At 37.0% G+C, this 22,065-nt stretch overlaps 1 pseudogene; it reads right to left on the reverse strand.

The window, feature by feature from the left end:
- Positions 1 to 3,700: 3,700 nt before the first annotated feature.
- LOC107095388 lies at positions 3,701 to 20,868 on the reverse strand (annotated as a pseudogene).
- Between the last annotated feature and the right edge of the window lie 1,197 nt (positions 20,869 to 22,065).

Raw genomic sequence — 22,065 nt, forward strand, 5'->3', positions numbered from 1 at the left:
TTTCTTAGGATATTTTTTGGTCTTTAGTCCGGTAACAGTAGGGGCTTCGACGGCCCTGTATAGGGTTGGCCCCCTGCTGTACCGTTTTGTTCTGTTTGGCCGGCCTGCCAGGTCCAACTTTCTGTTGCTACTTTGGGTTTTTTTTTTACTTTTGGGGCACGGGATTTGAGGGCCTTATCTTACTCTTCCCTTCACAGAACATCAGAAGAAGCTGACCAAGAAGAACTAATTGAAGAGAAGTGATAAATAAAAATAACTTTTGAACCCTCATTTGTTGTCCCGTGTCCTCAAATATGTTGTGTCCTTAGCGGGACGTAACAGTCCCATAATTCTATGTAATTTCCTGGCTGATTTCTAATTTCTTGTCACCTCATTAGCTCCCATTCTAATCTTATGAGCTATAATATTGTTTATTTTTTAAATATATCCAAGTAGATATAAAATTAAAAAAACTCACAGGAAACCGCATGGTGTCCCTTTTTTATTTAAAGGTAAATCTGCAATTATTTAAAACATTTTTGGTCCTGCGTAGGCTTTTTGATGACGTACAGGGAAAGTTTCAAGCCCTTTAGAACAAGCAAATTATTAAATAGAATAGATTATGACATTTCTTAATATAAAAGCAAAACAACTAATTTGAAACTGTAAAGTTACATATTGAAATCCTAACAGTGATAAAACCAAACAAGACACAAATAAACATTCATTTTTATTGTGTGTAAGGGAGGTAAAGTTGCCTGCTGTTATTTGAAGTAAATATATTTTTGGGAAAATACTGCCATCGAGTGGTTAAAAAAAAAAGGTATAGTAATGCAGTTTTATTGCAGTTAAAAAAAAATCAGCATTATGAAAACAATTGCAGAAGTGTGTTGTAATTATCTGCTTTGGAGGACAAAAACAGGTTTATTTGAAACAAGTATGCTGAAATGGTAAAATAATTGTTTTTCAAGCTTGATTTTACAGGATTCCCATCATCCCCGACTGTTTTCACTTCCTTAATGCATGCAGCCCTCTTCATGTGCTTTGATATATCCATGTGATGTCTACTTTATGGATGAAATATTCATATGACTGCTTAATTCACAGTCCACGTTTATTTTTAGAAATCTGAGGCTTCTAGTGAGAGAGAACTCTCCAGGTTCTGCGTAAAGATGTGCCTCTTTCCCAGGAAGTTGAAAATAGATAGTGACAGGTAAAGAGCAAGCCAGGGTTATAATAATAATCTTGGATGTGAGCCTCAGAAGGACTATAATAGTGAAAAGCATCAGAGGGCTGCTGTATTATTTTTAGCCCAGCTGCATGTTGTTATTATTTGATAGAACAACCAAAGGAAGGAGTACTATCTGTATTCTTCTTGTGCTTGCAGTGGATGCACACATTTGACCAAATGAAACACAATGTTTTGCAAAAAATATCCACAAATGGTTTAATACTTTTTAACACTTAGAACACAAACCGTAATGACGTTTTTCTGGGTTTTAAGTGATGGGCGAACACAACGTACTGCTTAACTGTGAAAAGAAAGGGACTGGATTTGTACTTGTTTGTATAATTTATTAGGTTACCTCAAAAGTAAGTTAGGTTTCCAATAGTGTTTAATTTAACCCCGGATCAGAGATTTGTCATAAAATATTAGTGAACTGACAGCATGAGGATCAAGTGACACCACAGGCCGTGGGGGAAGTTATAGTGATGTTTTGATTAGGTTTATAAAAGAGCATTCCAGGCTCGAAACGTGTCAAAGAGCTCATAAAATGGACAGAATAAACCAAGAGGAAAATGGGAGCTAAGAAGAAGCTGCAGAGATCTACAGCTCAGCTCAAATCTACCCTATATGCTTATAAAAAGTTAGTGTTAAAACAGTGCCTTAAAAGAGTCCCATCTACAGCTGCAAGACCTGCAGGTGACAAGGTAAAAATATAGGAGGTGCTCTGGTTAGATCACATGCAAAATATGTAAAACTCAATACCCAGCACCCCGAACACACCAACCATAGGATGACACAAAATCAGAGAGCAGAGGCTCGTAAACTTTTCAGTTTCAAACCTACAAAATGGCACCACAGTTGACTGATGACCGTTGGCTGGGTGAGCACACATTTCTACAAAATCAATTAACGAAGGGTGTATTAATAGTGCATACATCAACCACCAAACTAGATGGTTTTGTTCATTTTTATGTTTTTAGTCGAGAGTTTTATTGTCTGTCCGTCCATCTGTGTAGAGGATAACTTGAAAAGTTGAGAACAGATTTTAATTACATTTTACCAAAGGTGCACCTTAGTCCAAGGAACAACCCATTACATTGTGGTGATGAGCCACATCATAATCTAGATGCAGGAATTTTTTTAAGGATTCTTTAACATTATTTGGGGGAACAAGCTGCATTAAACCAGAGAGTAGCAGCAAGACTATTGACAGCTTCAGCATCAAACTCAAAAACAAAAATGGTAATGATCCAGATAGCTAAAAGTTACTGAAGAGGATTAGGGCCACTGAAAAAATTTAAAAAGTTAACTGATTTTTAAACTTTATTTCTGTAAGAAAAAAGTCAGAATCCTGAATTTAATCCCAAAATTTTTAATTTCATCTCAGAATTCTGACTTTAATCTCAGAATTCTGACTTTAATCTCAAATTCTGACTGAATTCTGACAGCTAGCAAATATATTAGCATCAAGCCGTAGCCATGTCTGTTTTAGAGACTAGCTCTCTAGTTTTAATCACCTTCTGCTCTTCCATTAATGAAATAGCATCACCAGGGACCCCTCGGGCATGTAAAAATTCCCCTAATTCCGTAAATTTCCCTCCCAAACAACTCACATCTTTGTCAGTGAAGCTGAGTGCTTCCAAATTTCTTCCTTCATGGTGTTCATCTACTTTAAAAAATATTTAAAAAACAGTTAACTTCTTTCTCTCGGTGGACCTAATCCGCTTCCATAGTAGGTGTTAGTCACAATATGGGGCAAGATTTGCTGCTTGGTGGAGGTCTGTGCTCTCAGAGTAATATTCTACTTATAGATGTGTTCCCTGTATGAGGTTAGCACACAAAAAGCAAACATTTTACCTGTATAAAGAGTTAATAGCTTCAATCCAAACCACAGATGGATTTATACTCTTCCCTTAAAACTAGAAACTAAACTTTTCAATTCCTTATTCTTAAATATGTTTTATATTCTATTTATGATAACATCCCTCACAGTTTAATTTAGTTGTATTATCATATGCTATTTAATCAATCTATTTATTTAATTTATATTTATTTATTATGAAGAACACATTTATATATTTCAAACATATATTTTAGAATTATTATAATACTGACATTGATAGATTTAAATTTTCTTGTCTTTATGTATATTTATATTGTATATATTACCTTCACCTAGGAGGTAACGGTATGTTTTAATCAATCAATCAATCAGTCTGTGTGTTTGACTGTCTGTATACAAGATAACTTGAAAAGTTATGGATGAATCCAGATATGGGAATTTTTAAAATATTCTCTAACGTTGTAAGATAGGGATGTGTGGTGGAACAAGCAGTTCCTCCCTAAACCAGAGGGTGGCAGCAGTGACTATATCAGCATCAGACTCAAAAAGTCTGGAGGTATTTTACTGAAGACAAAAACAAAGGAAATGGAGGGTTGTTTATTTGTTAGTTGTAACAACTGAAAACTTTTAAACAATTTGTATGGGGAAAAATTTACCAGAGGTGTGGTTCATGCCAAGGAACAATTCATTGAAATCTGGTAATGATCCATGATGTGTGAGTTTTACCTGTAAATCTGGAGCAAAATGTGCTGCTTGTCGGAAGTCTGGGCTCTCTGAGTGCTTTTCTAGTTAGTGATGCTTTAGGCACTTTAACATAAATGTTTATCATGTAATTCAGTTTCTGTGCTGAATATCAAGACCCCATGCATGTTTATCAAGGATACCAGGTAGAGTCTCAGGGCCTCGTAACCCCTGGGCCCTCATCCTGGTCCACCTTGGGCGTGACCGGCCGCTTGGAGTGCACATGGAGCACAATGGCCTCTGGGGTTGGGGGCCTCACGGACTGAGACCCTTTGGGATTTGGCCCCTCGAGGGTCAGGATCTGGATGTTCTCGACTGCCCTTCTCTGGTGAATACATCATCCCTATGTTTGCCCTCCTTGCATCCCAGTGATGTGGGGTGCCTCTGGATATCTGAGGCAAGGATTGCCTCTTTATCAGGCCCTGTAGGGAGAGTCTGGGTCCGCCCACACCTGCTATTAAGCATATTTTCTATCTGAAGAAGCTCTGTAAAATCTGTATACATGGACATCCCCATTCAAGCTTTAGACTTTTAGGAGCTTTTAACAGGAAGGTAAAGTCCTTTTCACTGCCGACCCCCACCCGCCTTTTACAAAATCTGCTTTTCACTCTTGAAAAAATGCATAACTTATGAGGTAAACAGCTGATATATATCCTGTCTACAGATTTTCCTACCTGAGCTGTAGATCTCTGCAGCTTCCCCCAAAGTGACCATCTGCCTGTTTCACTGCACTGGTTAATGGTCTGAGCATTATTTTAGGTGGATGCTTTGTAGCTGGGGATCTTTTTTTTTAACACAAGTCTGATTTAAAGTTTGCTGACAGCCTCAAACCTGTCTGTTTTGTTTCCTGATCCTTCTAATTACCTTCGTTCAATGTTCTCCAAAAAAAGCTTTGAGACCTTCAGACAACAGCTCCATTCAGCCTGACTGAATCCACACAGTTTACAGATATCAGAGTAAAGGGATCAAATACAAATGTCACACTCTTTAGACTTCTGTAAAAACAAGTTTTAAACTCTGCATCATTTTCTGTAAGCTACACATTTATGCACTAGTATAAGTTGATCTGTAGATCTATGAATTTTGTACTGATTAAACGTTCTTATATAGTCTGATCAAAGAATAAATAAAAGAGAAAATTAAGAAAAAATATCTATAAAACATTAATTTAAAATTAATTTCTCAGGGCGGCATGTATTATGGCACTAGGTTCGCTTAACAGTTGTTCTTAACTTAAAGTCTGGATTTAAACAATAAAATGTGCATTAGATTTGAATTTGTTTTATGGCTTTAACAGGTTTACCAGAGGGGCAACAGTTTTAAGGGGAGTTTGGTTAAAAAGTGCACTCTTAAAAGTACTGACCTGATTGTAAAGCAGTCAAAATAAAAGTAATTCAACTGCACACAGAGATGCATATAGTTGTTGATTGTAAACACGCTGTAATCTGATGTGCAATGCATAATAAAGGGAAATAGGGATTTTTCTTGGAAATAAAAACCCAGTTTGTTTTATGTTGCAATGTCTGTGGCACTGCACATGCAGTCTATCCTCCATGGCCCATCGAAGGCCTCTCAGTCTGCAAATGTTTCAGTGACGACGTCAGGACTCAAAAGTATCCGGTGTCATCATGGTCGTCAAAGATGGAATTGGAGGTCCTCGTGTCGCAGAACTTTGTAGGTGAGCCAGTAGAGCACATTAAACACCAGGAAGCTCATTGGGAACGCGGCTCGGGAGATGGTGTCGATCCTTTTGGCCTGTTCCACAAAACGTCGGCGGATTTCGTAAAAACCTAAACCTGGAGGTAGATCAGCAAAAACTGGCGTTGCATCCATCTCTGGCGCATTGGACAGGGAGAGTCCAATGCTCTGGAGGAGAAACCCCTGCTGCGCCAGCTCCTCTTCCTGGGAAACACAAACACAAGAACTAGCACAGTCACTGAGATTGGGGTCGAGCCAGCGACTGGCAATGAGGCAGCAGGACATACCCTGGCACAGGCACTGCACCGCTGGGTTACGCTCCCATGAGCAGAGTTGTTTCCTGGCGTGCTGTTGCCTTTCACCTTACCGTCACCGCCACCCTGCTGATTGTGAAAACACAGAAAATGACTTTTGATCACCAAACAGGATCTGCCCTGTCAACAGAAGTTATTCAAATATGTGCATGAATCCTGCAGCTACTGTCGCACCTCAACTCAAGAATTATTCATTTTGCAAGATGGTTTTGACCTATTTTACATCCCCTTTTCTTCCCAAATTATTTAATCTAAAGCCAGAAGGAGCTGAGAACACTGTCTGCAGTGAAACAAGGTGACTTGAATTAATTACAGGTCAGCGCTGCCTGTATTTCCCAGTAGCAGTGCGTCGTGCAGCTGAACTGTGGCTCTAGTGTGGCTGGGTGCAGTGAATAGCAGGTGACAGCTGCCCGCGGGGCTGAGTGGGTGGGCTGTACTCACAGCTCTCTGCTGCTGCTTCTCTTTGAGCTTCTTTCTCAGTCTGAAGAACTCCTTGTGCTGGCGTGAAACGAAGTTAACAGCTGCGTACTCCAGCAGCGCAGCAAACACAAAGAGGAGACACACTGCCATCCAGATGTCTATGGCTTTGACATAAGACACCTGCCAAACCGTGGAAATCACATCCTCGGATTAATATCGAGAGTCTGTGAAAGCTTTTAACAATTCACTCTGCAGCAAAGCTGAAAAAGCATTTTGATCTCTTAATGATGGTTGGAAGAACTGAAAGAAAAGCAGGTGTGTTTCCTTTTAAATAACATGTAGAAATGTTTGGGAGTTAATGATTTGTTACAGCTGATGTGTTTTCCAAATTTTGCGCTACATTCATGTAAGCTTGTGCTGAAAAAAAGGAAGACTCATTTTGACATAATCATTCACTGTGTGTCTTTGTCTGAGCTCTTTTTTAAAAAGAAAAGTAAAGTAAGAGTAGCGATTTTTATTAAGATATTTCTCAAGAGAAATAAAAAAACATGATTTTTGTGTCAAAAGGTTACTCAAGTAACTGTAACTGAGCAAATGTAACTAGATACTACCCACCTCTGCTTAGTATTATAGAAATAAGAATAAGATTAAAAGCTAACTAAATCAACTGAGCTAAATTAGTTTACCTTCGTAAATAAAAAAAGGAAATTAGTTTTTGCAGGACCTGATTAATAGAAGAGTTTGATCTGTGCAGGGGGCTAAGGGACATTTATTAAATATTATATACGTACAATTTTGACCCTGTTGGATAAGAGGAAAGTTGTTTGCTGAATCATCAGATCCATTAATACAAAACAACCCACTGTGTCCTAGAATAACTTGAATCAAAATAAGATCAGTGCACAGATTAAAACAAACCCTTCTGTATTTTCTATGCTTTATGCCACAGAGTTTTGGATACATAAACAACATTGTTTAATTTGAAGCTGTTAAACCTTTATTAAAACTGCTCAATGACACATTTATTAATGAATAATAAATGAAGATATAATACTAAAAGCACCAGTTTTAAATATTAGCCAAATAAATGTTCAAGTATGAAAATATTTATCAGAATTAGAGTGCAGTGATATACAAAAAAAAAAAAAAAGTTTTCATTGCTTAATTTCTTTTGTTGTGTATTTTTAAATGTGAAAATTCTTTCCTTTGCATTATGTTTGTCCTTGGTCAGGAAAAAGATTACAGACATGCAGCCTATGCATTTATGCCCAGAACAAGATATTTTCATTGTTTTATTCCTGGTTTACACATCTTTTAGACCACAGCTTACAGCATTAAAATGTTTATTGCAAAACAAAAAAGTGCAGGAACAAAAAGAATGTGAGCCCAAGGGAAATCATAAGATAAGATAAGATAAGATAAGATAAGATAAGATAAGATAAGATAAGATAAGATAAGATAAGATAAGATAAGATAAGATAAGATTGACTTTATTGATCTCACAGTGGAGATATTCATTCGTCACATCGGCTGGTATTTTGCTAATGTTAAAAAGCCGAAACTGCAATAAATCATCCCAAAACTTTGTCCACCTTCAATGTGACGTCTCTGCTTTATAAATTACCTATAGAACAAAACACGTTTGGGTAAAAAAAATAAAATGAGGGGTTGTACACTGGTTGCATGGTTTAAAAATCTTTAAAATTACATTAAATGCCCATTTTAAACTAGGGTTTACAAAGGATAAAAATGTGTTGTTTTTCATAGGTATAATGGTTATAAAAAGGGTTTTCAGAAGAATATCAAATTAATTATATGGTCTATATTTTCTGGTATTATGATAGTCATTTATTTGAGTTTCTGGACAACAGTGACTCAAAAAATATGCTGATGGAAATGTATAAAAGGTTTAAACTGAACAAGTGTTGCAACACAGTGTGGTGGTGGTGGCTGCATCATGCTGTGGGCTAGCCTTTATTTCAACAGAATCGAGAATCAAAATGTTTCACATGCTGTTTAGTTTTGACCTAATTCTCTTAAGATTTAGAATGATTTTAATTTTCAGCACCATAAGAGTGAATAGAACAGATTTGAACCAGAAGAATTGGAATATCATGAGCAGAGACTTGAAGTAAGCTGAGTCTCTGGTCCTCTGGGTGTTTCTGAGCAAGAGATGTCATCACCAACCTTTTGTAACCCTGAGCTGGAAAATATAGTCAGTTGTTAATATGGGATTCAGATTGGAATATCCTCTGAGATTTTATTTTAACAAATTCTAAGTTTAAAGATTTACACATTTATGAAACCCGTTTTTTGTTTTTGTTTGTTCTTTATTTATTGGAGAGAATAGAATAATTCAATAATATGGAAAATTTTACAAATGGTTTTATGTTTTTGGTTTTTTTTTCTGTCACAATTTCTAATCTTTGGATAAGATTTCTAATCTATAGATTAGAAATTGTGGGCTGCACAGTGGAAGCAGTGAGTAGCACCGTTGCCTTGCAAAAAGAAAGTTTGGGGTTTGATTCCTGGCCCAGGGTCTTTCTGCTTGGAGTCTGCATGTTCTACCCTGTGCATGCGTGGGTTCTCTTTGTTTTCCTCCCAAAGTCCAAAGACATGACTGTTAGGTTAATTTGCATCTCTAAATTGTTCTTAGGTGGGAGAGTGTGTGTATGCATGGTTGTATGTCTCTGGGTTGCCCTGTAACAGACTGGCGACCTGTCCAGAGTGTACCCCACCTCTCGCCCATAGACTGCCTGAGGGAGACACCGGCCCCACCGTGACCCTGACAGGACTAAGTAGGAGAAAACAGATGGATGGAGGGAGGGAGGTATTGTATACCTTGTTTTAGCAATTTGTTTGCATGCAGCTATGTATTCTTTATTAAATAATTTACTTCATCCTACTGCTTCATTGAGATATGGATTTTGTTGTATTTCACAGTCTTTGTTTTAAAAAGCTGCCCAGCCTCGCTAAGCTACCCGTTAATATCTGTGGTTGTGTTGACTTAATGTAGCCTCCGACATGTGTCCTAGTCAAAGTATGATGCTGCTCAGTCTGTCTTCCAGTTTTGGTTTTTCTTCCAGATAAATTTGCTCAAGCTTTCTTTACATCCTTACATATGTAAAATTAAACAACTATTACTCTATATAGTTCTATGTGTTCATTATGTATTTCTTAATGACAAAAAACACAAATATGTTTAAAAAAACGTTTACCCTTTGTATGCATCTTTTCTTAAAGGAATCAAGTTTCTGTATGATTGAAATAATAACTGCAGTGTTCTGTGTAATTTCTGAAATCCAGATAGTCTGACCTTTGGTAGAGAGGCTCTGGAGCCTGAGCTTTGTGTTGTCATGGTGAGCACAGTGGTGATCCCCAGTCCCACTCTGGCCGGAGCCGCGTCCATATTGATCCAGAAGGACACCCAGGACAGGATGACGGTTAGCAGGCTCGGTATGTACATCTGGATCAGGTAGTAGCCCATTTGACGCTCCAGGTAGAACTTAACCTCTATACAGGTGAATTTACCTGGGGGAACAGGGTGAAACCGTCAAAGAAGAAAAACTGCTAAAGAGTTAAAGCTGGAAAGTTTAACATTGCCATAAACTAATTTTTTAACATTATTATATGTTGCTGAGTTTTTTTTTTATTCATAGTTAACTATTTGCTGTAGCGTACTTATTCAACATTATGAATTTTTCTTCTGTTTTTTTTTAAACAATACAATTTAGTCACTTGAATTCCTTTTTTATTTTACAGTTAATCAATAATTTGTGAAGTGCATTTGTATCAGTCCCCTTTTGGGTTAAATCTTAACATAAAAGTCTGCTGCAACCTATGATTACATTCAGAAGTTTCCTAATTAGAACACAGAGTCCACTTATGTGTAATTTATTAGGAGAACCAAGAGATAAGACAGGGCTAGATTAGACAACAATAATCCTTGCTGGGAAAATTATCTAGAAATAAGTAAAAATTTCATAAATTAGGTGTATTTACCCTTAATTTGAGTAGGTAAATGAGGTAGTTTGCCAATGGAATGAGTATTTTTACTCTTAAAATAAGATAATTAGATAACATGCACTTGAAATAAGACAATACAATTTTTTTTTAAATGTAAATGGTCTTATTCCATTGGTAAAATGTCTCTTTTACCTCCTTAATCCAAGAACAAATGCAGTTCTTTTAAGAAAAAATGACTTATCTAGATTTACATTTTTTTTTTCAGTGTATAAAACCTTGATCACAGCCGCTGCACAGTCAAACACAGCGATGGCAGCATCATAGAGTGGAAGTGATTTATTTTAGCTGTGACAGAGAAGCTGGAAAGAGTTCAAGGATAGTTGGATAAGGACGGCCCTACGGAAAATCTGTCAGAGGTAGTATAAAAGGGAATGCTGGGAACTATCAGCTGGACATTAGGCCTACAAACAGATGGGTTTAGAAAATAAGGTGCAACAATAAGTGCAGCTCAGATTTTTACTTTAAAGGGATTTTCTTGATCCTATTCTAGTTTGACCCATAAAATGCAAAACATAGCTTTGATTCGTTGGACAGCAGGACAGAAGGGAAAAATGCGGGACTGTCCTGCACAAATGAAAATCACAAAAGGTCAGCAGCTTCAATTACAGCAGACAGTTGTCCTTAATTATGAAATCTGAGGGAATTTATACAAATTCTTCCAACAAGTCCTGTATTTTGCAACTTTGCTTTATTCTTTATAAAGAATTATAAATATTATAATTTTACCACTTTATGGTGCTCTATCTATGTTTCCTATAAAATAAATGCCTTGAAGGTTAAGATTGTAATGTAACAAAATGAGAAAAATGAGTATGAATACTTTCCCAAGGTGCACTAGGTGGATCCATATTTAGCCTCCTTATAGGCAAAATAACCCAGATTCAGTTGGTCTTAGCCTCAGAGTTGTAGGGTGTTTTACGCACCAATAATTCATACAATCAGACATATTGTGTACCTGTGTTGTAGTGCTTGGTGCAGTAACCCAGACCTTTCTCTTCTTTCAGCACAAACTGAGGAAGCATCAGATCATGGGCCACCTGCACCGCTCCGACATCCAGCCATTCGAAAATAAGGTCATTCATGGTGTAGCCAACTAGGAAACAAAGAGAAGCTGCACTGTGAGCAATAAGCTCACTGACTAAGTCTGTTCACATGTTCTGTTTCCGCCTGCCATGTAGGATGAACTCACAGCTCTCGAGCTGCATCGTGCATGTCTGGCTGTCCATGGGGAAGTTTTTCAGATCCATCGGGCAGGAGAGAGTGAGTGTCAACCTTGAAGAAAAAAAGCAGCAGAAAAGGGTTTCGGTCCAACTCTCACGTCAAACTAACCTCTCAACTTCCCTTTCCACTGAATTTAGGACAGTTGATAGGTTAAAATAAAATACTGTTTTTAGATAGGAATATAATTTTTTATATCTATGAAAAAAACAAAAACAACAACTAAAGAGTTAAATCTTTCAAGAAAACATTTCGGATTTATAAAAAATTTGATTTCTAGTTTGGGATAAATTAGGGGACTCCTACATTGGTCTCACTTTAAATGATTAAGTTTGTTATCAAAACCTCTGTAAGTGGATAGGACAATTAATTGTATTCACAATATAATCATAATATGTAATAATTTCGTTTTAAAAAGCCCAGACGCATTTTTTTTTTTTTTTGCTTTGGTCTTGTTACATTAGACTTTTTCACTCCAGCCCTTTAATTCGTGGGAATATGCTAAAATTTGCAGCCACACAGAAGGACTGTGGAAAGAAGAGCATTCAAGGCCAGGAAAACAATTAAACCCTTGAGACTGTTGAGACAGATTAAAAAACTAAAATCAATTCACAATCTCGATTAAAAGATATAGTGGAATATGTTCTTTTGCTAGGGTGATCATCAAAATAACAGTTTCTCCTAATCAATCATTGTGGTGATATGTTTACGTAAGTGCTCGTCCCCATTTTTACTTACCAGTGGCGAGTTTGACATAGTGTGAAAAATTGAAAATCTTCGTTTGGAAAGTGAGCTTGTATGAGCGATACAAAGCAACATTTAAACAGAGCTTGCACAAGGAGAAACGGGATCCTGCATGCTCTCGCACGATTAATAGACCTTCCCTTTCAGGAGAGGGTACAGGGTTGTGCATGTGCATTTTTTTCCTCCTTTTTTTTTTTTTTTTGAGTCTTTGCAGCACTAGTTGCTGATTTATTCTGACAGTAGGGTGACAGGAAAGGGGGTATGAGTGAGGGAGAGAGACATGCGGCAAAGGACCACAGGTTGGATTAGAACCCGGGTCGGCCGCCTCGAGGACTAAGGCCTCCATGTATGGGCCGTGCGCTCCGACCGCTGCGCCACCTGCACACCCAAATGCATTTTTGAATAAGTGTAGAGGACGGGTCTTTTCAACAATTTGCAAAAATCATCCATTATACCTTTAAGTTCAACAGCCCTGATCCATACCAGGAATTCTGAATGACACCTCCTTTATTCAAACCTCAGATATTGAGTCCAGTGTGATCCTGGTTGTCGATATGATTGTGAACGTGTGATTGTCGGTGTGATGGTGAGTATTAAAAAAAGACTATAGAAGTGTAAGAATGTGGTAATTAATTTAATTAATTTAAAGAGGCCTTCAATTAATTTAAAATCAGCCTTTCTGACTGAAAGGAAACTCTACAGGAGGAGGACGTTCAAAACAACTGCCAGCCTGCCTCCATCTGATGCTAAGAATGCTGAAATCCTGACAGGACTCACAACAGGGTCCAGTCTTTGTTTAGATTAAAGTTTGTACCTCCATGTGCAAAGAGAAAACTTTGCATTTAAAAAAATAAACACAACAACCAGAAAGAGTGAGGGTAAAGAACAAGTTCTGGAATAAAGTTCTTAGGACACCAGAAAAGAGAATATGTTTGGCGTAAATTAAACACAGAATTCTACGAGGAGAACCCAATGCAAATTGTGAAGTATAGAGGGGGGAGTGTCATGGTTTAGGGATGTGCTTCTACAGCAGGAGTGGATCTGCATATGCATTAAGAAAATAAAGATGGACTCTGTAACAGGACAATGACCCAAAGCAAACCAGAAGATTAGCTGAAAGCTAGGACACAGAAAACCCCAGGCAGGGTCAAACACGGATCTAGATCTCACTGTGATGATGTGTGATGATTTGAAGCAGACTTTATAGGGAAAAACTCTTCCATTTTTCACCACATTTCTCACTGCAGATTAAATATTATGAGCATTAATAATATCCAAAATTTGGGTATTATTATTTCTTTAGTTAGTTTTAGGGTTTTCTTTCCTCTGCCAAAGTTTACATGAGAAATCCAGAAACCAGCTAATGATTTGGCTCATGTCTCAGAGAGGTGCTAACGGAGCTTCACACAGCGCCTCATGTGTCTGTTGTTCTAATTATATTTCAGTACCATTACGCTACATTTCACCACTGCTTCACTGCCCCTTTACTGACCTGATTTGGTTTTAGCCTGCAGTTACAGTTTAACATTAACTTGTTCACAGAGTGTGCTGGGTAGTACAATTACAAATGAGCTGAACTGGAGTGAGAAAAGCCCTTAGCTGGCCATACAGCATGCTCAGAGGTTTTTCATTTGGGTCAAGGAGGAGGAAGTTCAAATGTACATGACAGCCTGAGAAGCCTTCATAGATTTAGAGAGAATGAAGAAAAATCCCATGTAACCTGATGCTGTAGAGGACGTTTCCATTCTGGAATATCCGAAGAAGTTTGTTGTCGGTCGTAACTTCGTGAAAGTTTGCTCCTTTTTCATTTGCAAAGAACAGATCAGGTTTCCAGATGGAGTCTAACATGGAGGGGTCTAAGTCCAGGGAGTCATCCGGATACTCCTTATAGGCAAGCCTGGGGTCATTCCACTGCTGCCGTAGAAATACATTTAGCCGGTAGTCCTAACAGCAAGAACACAAAAGGAAACTAATATCACTGCATGTTACCAATGGATTTATACCACCTAATAAGATTTTATCATTATGCAAAAACGAGCATTAATATACACTGCCTGGCCAAAAAAAGTTGCCAACTGGATTCAACTAAGCAAATAGGTACGAGCCTCCTATTGGATAATTACTGCATGGGCGATTATCTTTCAGCTGGCAACAAGTTATTTAACCCCAACTGGTGCAATGACTTGCTTCTCATTTCCTAAACAACCATGTCAAAAGACAAATCCTGTGGTCGTGGAAAAGATGTTAGTGTGTTTGAGAAGGGTCAAATCATTGGCATGCATCAAGCAGAGAAAACCTCTGAAGAGATTGCAGAAACTACAAAAATTGGATTAAGAACTGTCCAACGCATTATTAAAAACTGGAAGGATAGTGGGGACCCATCATTTTCAAGGAAGAAATGTGGCCGGAAAAAAATCCTAAATGTGCTAGAGAGGGCTTTGGGCAGTGGTCAGACTCTACCATCATCAATGCAAGATCTTGTTGAAAAATTAATGCAACACTGGATGGAAATAAATCTTTTGACATTGCAGAAGCTTATAGAAACAATGCCACAGCGAATGCGTGCCGTAATCAAAGCTAAAGGCGGTCCAACAAAGTATTAAAGTGAGTGACCTTTTTTTTGGTTGCGGCTTTTTTTTTGGCCAGGCAGTGTATTTTATATAGATGGAATGAGAAGTAGATGGAAAATTATGCATAGTTTTTATTTAAAATCCACCTACAGCACTAGCATGGCCAAGACCAAAGAGCTGTCCAAAGACACTAAATACAAAATTGTACACCTCCACAAGGCTGAAAAGTTCTACGGGGAAAAGGCCAAGCAGCTTGGTGAAAAAAGGTCCACTGCTTAAGCAAGCATCAGAAAATGGAAGAAGCTAAACACTACTGTCAATGCTCCATGCAAGATTTCCCCTCGTAGGGGTCATGTATTGGGAGATTTTTGGGAGCAACCTCCTTCCCTCAGTTAGAGCACTGAAGGTTGGTCGAGGCTCAGTCTTCCAACATACAATGACCTGAAGCAAACAACCAGGATAACCAAGGAGTGGCTTTGGAAGAAGCATATTAAGGTTCTGGTGTGGCCTAACCAGTCTCCAGACCTAAACCCAACATAGAATCTATGGATGGAGCTCAAAATCTGTTTTCTCAGCAACAGCCAGCAAGATCTGTGTGGAGGAGTGGGCCAAAATCCCTCCTGCAGTGTGTGCAACCTGGTGAAAAACTACAGGAAACATTTGACCTCTGTTACTGCAAACAAAGGTTACTGTACCAAATATTAACATTTTCTCAGGTGTTTAAATACTATCATACAAATAAATAGTTAAAAAATCATACATTGTGATTTCTGGATTTTCTTTTTTTTTTTTTTAGATTATGTCTCTTAGAGTGATCATGCACCAGATTTAGGATTTCAGACCCCTCCATGATTTCTAAGTGGAAAAACTTTCAAAATAGCAGAGTGTTCAAATACTTTTTACTAACTGTTTATACTAAGCTATCTCACAAAGCCTTGTTAAAAACATCGTCCAAAAGTGGACAGAGTAAGGCAAAACTGGAAACCTACAAACATGGCTGAACCAACTACATTTAATTCGGACAATCTAGAACAACAACCATCAGAGGCTCCACAAACCAGACCTTTATGATGCATTGACTCGAATAGTTATAGGATGCTCTGTTTAAGTTTAGAAGAAAGTGCTCTGCTCAGCTGAGGTCATAATCAAACTTTTTGATCTATGTAATAAATCAAATAAAAACCAACTCTGCACATCACCCGGTACACACACAATCCCACCAGTAAACTATGGTGGAAGGAGGTTTTAGAAGGCCCTATTTCAAGCAGGAACAGTGATGATGGACAGAGTTGATACCAGTAAAATACTTGATGAAGCTGGCAAAGATTGGCAGTAGATGAAGATTCTTTCTAACACAACAATGACTGTAAACAAACAGCCAGAGCTGCAGTGACACAGCAAAGGTTTTGGAATGGTCCAGTCAAAGTCCAAACCTAAATCTAGTAGAAAATCCTTTTTCAAAGCATTGACTTTGGAGAGATGATTAAAAAAAGTACCGCACATTTTTTAGAATTAAATTTCTAACCATTTAAAATTCTCCCTCCTTGTGCTACTTTGTGTACATCTAATTTTAAATAATTTCATTTAAAAAATGTGCAATTGCACGACATAACATTTGGAAATGCATCTCTATGATAAGGATGTCACTCTAACCACACAGCCTGACTGTGTGAAGACAAAATAAAATACAATAAACACCAACAAACACATCCAAGTGCTGTTAAATTTAATGTACTTTTTGCTTCAGTTAAATTTTTTATGCTTTTCATGAAGGTATTTTATGCACTCGTCTCTTTAATCTAAGCTTGAATAAATGAGCATAGACAACTGCCAGAAACTTCATAGATAATGAATGCATTGCTGTGCGACAGAGACCAAAAGTTTTGCAATGAACTCAAGAGATTGTCTTTAGAGGTGCCAGAGTAACTCCTGCATGTTTAAACCATAAGGAAGTTGTGATCTGCAAACAGATGTGTCACTAAAATATATATATATATTTTTACAGATTCAGTTGTTTCCCTTAATTGTAAGGTAAATGAAGGGGCTGGAAACACTTGCAGTTGTTTACAATTAAAACACTAAGTTAGAGAACAGACAAAGTCCTTGAAATTCAATTAAATTAAGTTTATTTATATAGTGCCCAACTAACAAAACATGTAATCTCAAGGAACTTTACAGAGACAAATCAACCAGATCATACAGTCAAGTTGATTCAAAGTTTTCTATCTAAGGAAGACCAGTTGATTGCATCGACTCATTGACTCGAAGGCAATCCCTCACAACATGCTTGCTTGTAGCGACAGTGGAGAGGAAAAAAAAAACCCTTTTAACAGGAAGACAACTCCAGCAGAACCAGACTTTTGTAACACATCATATAAACGTAAACCACAATTTTCACCTACGGTTTCATAAAGTCCAACTCTTCTTCCAAAGAGTTGGTCTCTATGAAGCTCATACTGGCTGTTCAGATCCATTCAGAGTGCCGCATGCTAACGTGCTAAGAGCATAATTATGTGCATCAGATTGTGTAATAAACACATTTCTTAGATCAGATAGAGTCTGGATTTCCAGACCCTGCAGTTCAAAGTTGTTATCAGTTTAGGACTACCTACCATGGTCAGAGGCATGACATTGATGGACTGACTTCAGCAAAAAAAAAAAAAAAAGACAGATTATGAGGGAAAAGCAGCCTTGTGCCTGCCAATTATTCCGTTTTTCAGCAGAACAATGATCTAAAACATAAGGCCAAATCAACACAGAAGCTATTGACCAGAATTATTAAACAGAGAGCAGCCGGAGTCTTGCTTGGACACATATGTCCTATTAAGGAGGGGTTGTACAAACCGTGCAATATCTCCTGTTCCTGTTCTTTAAAGGTTTGCAACAAAACAGGTTGACATATGTTGTCAAAAAGCTCTACTATATTTAAGCAAATTCAGTTTTTATGTTTATTTGCATGAGACAAAATGTTGGTCTTTTTCTGTTTCTACAAAATTTTGAACAGAATGATAATTTTTTCTAACTACTTTAATCTTTAGTGTCCTCTTTCTTGAATATTATATTTGAAAAACTTGGCTGATGGCTCAAAAAGATTAAAGGAAGACTTTTTAACCAGCATTGAATATAAGGTCCAGGCTGCTCACGTAAGTGGTATAAAATTAACATAAGAATTAACATCAGATCCCAATAAAAGGGAAACAATGAGACGATCCTCGAGAGAGGATTGGTTTTGCAGTTGGAAGCTGCTGACATTTATATCCTGCACGGCTTCTTGGTAGTTTTGCACCTGAATATGGTTAGAGCCACTACTGCTAGCATGAGGTGATTCCTGGATGCTGCACAGGTTGCACAGGCATTTCAGCTCCACCAGGAAAGTTTGCTTTGTCTCCCAGCACAGCCTTGCAAGCATGAACACTCCATGATACAAGCGGTTACTCTTGGAGACCTGGACGGGGCTGTTGGAGGTCCCTGACCCATTAGTAAGACCAGTGCCTGCTCCTTTATGCAAGGAGGAAGGATGAGTACTTAACATTTGCTAAACTTTGCAATAAAAATGCAAACTTAGTCACACCCATTGATTAATCTTGGCTAACTACAGCTAGTGTTACTTACAAAGATTGATTAACACACAATAGAGAAAATGATTAGAAAATTTTTAAAAGTCAAAATAAAAACTGAGTTGGAAATTGTTTTATTTTTTTTAAATTACATTTAAAATGTTTTATTTGCTAAAAATAATGTGTATTGCTTTCTGGAAAAAATTGATTTTAATTGGGAAAAACAAGTAAATATATATCTATATCTATATGAAAAGTTAATTTGCAAAAACATAAAAATGAGCTGAGATGTGTTATTTACTCTGCATGGCGCTGCTAATAAAAATAATTTTTTTTTTTGAAAATATATAAAAATTTAGTTATCTATTTTTGCAAATGAACTCTTCATATATACACATATATTGTTAGGAAAATAATATATAATAATATACATAAAATAACCCCCCTCATATTTTGCAAGTTCTCCTACTTCTGTGAGAGACATAATCTGAAACCCAGAAATCACAATGTTTGATTTTTTAACCATTTATTTGTATGATGCAGCTGCAAATAAGTATTTGAACACCATAGAAAACCAATGTTAATATTTGGCACAGTAGCCTTTGTTTGCAATTACAGAAGTTAAAGGTTTCCTGTATTTTTCCACCAGCTTTGCAAACACTGCAGGAGGGATCTTGGCCCATTCCTCCACACAGCTTTTCCTCACTGTATACATATATATATGTGTGTGTATTTGTCATCCAATGCAAATAAATGTCAATAAATGAAGGTTATTTGGATGCCATAGCTTTAACATGAGTGTTTAATAGAACAAACATGACTCACCATGGTTGTTTCTGTGATGGATCCAAAGCTGTTAATGAAGATGTTGCAGGTAACGTTGACAGGAGGACCTGACGGGAGCAAACTGTCACCAAACATTGCCTTAAAACACCTTCCCTATATACAAAATATTGTTTTCTAAGCAGAATACACACATTACTGCACCCAACAACAAGCAAGGCTTGTCTCTAAATAAAAAAACTGCTTGTCAGGCCATGTTATAAGCCACTAAACTACAGCTACATATCACATTATGTTGTCATTCCTGGTACACTCCCATTAGTGTAACCCCTCTGCTGGTCTCTGAAGGTTTAAATATTTCATCCATTCTTTCTCTAGAAGCAATAACTTATTGATTTAGCTTTACTTACATTAGGGTATTTATAGATAATTGGTGGCATGTAGTGACAATGATTTGGAGCAAGAATGAAATAAAGATGAAACTCAACCCCGGGGGCTAAAGGCAGAAGCTTGTCAGAGAGAATCTGCTGGCTTCACTCACTGTGCTGCTCACGACTGGACTGAATTAGGCCTGTGGGATAACTTGCAAGGATGACTGCACACTTCTGTCAGAATAAAACGTGATGGAGAAGAAAAGAAAATCCTAACTCAAGGCTGTGGGTCAGCAGGGAGAACAGTAGGTCAAAGCCCATGATTAAGGGGGGAAAGAATGTGTGTGAAATTATTCTCGCCTGTAGAAATCTCTCCCTCCTTGTTCATCTGTGCATGATTTGAACAATTTTGCTGCTCAGATTGTTTTATAAATCGGCTGTTCAAAAAACACCCCCTACCTTTGAAATTGGGTCTGATGCGAGCATCGTAGCCAGATGTTCGTCCCATCAACTTGTCCAGAAAGTCGGATGGAGACGGAGGGTTCTGCACCCTGCTGGGGAACTTCATCTCCTTACAGATCACAAATCTGGCAGGTGATAGGACAACCTGAGGAACATTTCATCTTTTCTACCTCTTAAAACATCTCAATCCTTAGCTAAACTTTAAACAACAATTTTTTTTATGTATCTTATCAAGAGTAATGATTTAATTTTAACACAACTTATAGGATAAAGCATCATACGTATTAAGCTGTACTCAGGATTACTTATGAAAAAATTATATTTTTTAAAAGTTTATCAGTTCCTCTCGAGTATCTTGGTATTTTAAATAGTTTTCAACATGGGAATGCGTTTATCCCAATTGGGGGATTGCACTGGAAAAAAAATCGAAATCTAAATAAGTAATTTTTTTCTTAAAATAGGTGCATTTGTGCTTGAATTGAGGAGGTAAAACAGACATTTTGCCAATGGAACAAGACAATTTACACTTAAAATAAGAAAACACAACTGCATTGTCTTATTTCAAGTGCATATTATCTAATTATCTTATATTAAGAGTAAAAATACTCATTCCATCACATTTACCTACTCAAATTAAGGGTAAATACACTATACTATACTCTATATCGTTTTTCCAGTGATAAAATATTGAACTCCAGCTTCTTCAGTATAAAGAGATGTTGCCGAGCCTCTCATTCATGGAAGCGCTCTGCATCATCTAGTCAAATGACATTAAATAGAGCAGGAACACAGTCCAGTAAATGCATTAACCTCAACAGAACTCTGAACGATTCCCATCATCAAAGCTCTTCCTACCTGCTTTGTAGAAAAATGACACAGTAACCCCAGACAATGCAGAAGTTGCTAAGAACCATTCCTGAAAGTTGAAGAAAGAAAAAAGAAACAAAACTAGAGGATGAAAAACAGCAAAGATGCAAGAAACTTCTCCTTCTTCTTGCAGCTCTCCTGTTCTGGCCAACAGATGAGCTTCCCTCCCTCTGAGCAGGTGTAAAGCACAGGAAGCTGCTGCTGCTGCTGCTGTATAATTTAAAATCCAAGGGAAGATTTTTTTTTTCTTTCTTCCTCAGTCTGTTTGTGTGGATGACTTCAAGCTTGATCTCTTTTTCATGTCCATGTGATTGCTCAAAGAATAACTGCAAGAGTATTTAAAGGAACAGCACGCTTCTCTGAGCCGGGTGGCCACACATAGAACCGTTTGAGTTTGGGAATATTTCAGATTCTGACAGCAGGTCTGAGAGTCAAATAAATACATTCATAAAATAAAAGTTTTGGTAATTGAAAAATATAATTTCTCAACTGGTTAAATCATTAAAATACTAAAGTAACAACCCATTTATCTGCACAGAAAATTAGAATAAAAAAAAACATTCAAGTTTCGTTTTATTTAACTATTGATTCATCAACTAAAAATATTAAAAATCAGAAGAAAATAAACTGTTTTTGCTTTAGTTATTAAACGTTAGAAACCTTCATATCCATTAATTACATTTAAAACTACAGCAAAGAATGTTGTGATGGAGACATGCTATTTTTTTTTAAGAATCTTGTATTTGTTTTTTACATTTTATACTTTTTAACATAACTTGGCATTTATTTTTTTTATCAATAATGGCTGCTACATCACCCAAATGTCTATCATAAAAGATCAATGGGATTCCCTGCTTAAATAAAGGTTAAAAAAATCAAATAAGTAAATAAAACAATTAATTTAACAGGGCGACCACTAATATATTAAAAAAAAATACTTGTCAGTAAATACAGGATTCATTGACGTTTTATATTTTTCTTTTTATCTTGTGACTATTAAAATATGATCACTTTAAGAACTGTAATAGATTAATATTTATTTGGCTGCTCAAATGAAGAGTGGCAATAAAATAGTCACTTTAGTAAATAAAAACAAAAAGATTGGCAGCAGAAACAATACTTAAACCTTTAGGCTAAATTAATGTTCCATGATTTAAGATTTGATGCACTGATGATGAGAATCGTTGCTCCAATTACCTCCAATGCAGCTCAAGCATAAACTCATTTCTAAAAGGTCTGTCGTC

The sequence above is a fragment of the Cyprinodon variegatus genome, unplaced genomic scaffold, assembly GCF_000732505.1.
Source record: "Cyprinodon variegatus isolate N-32 unplaced genomic scaffold, C_variegatus-1.0 Scaffold542, whole genome shotgun sequence".
Taxonomy (NCBI): Eukaryota; Metazoa; Chordata; class Actinopteri; order Cyprinodontiformes; family Cyprinodontidae; genus Cyprinodon; species Cyprinodon variegatus.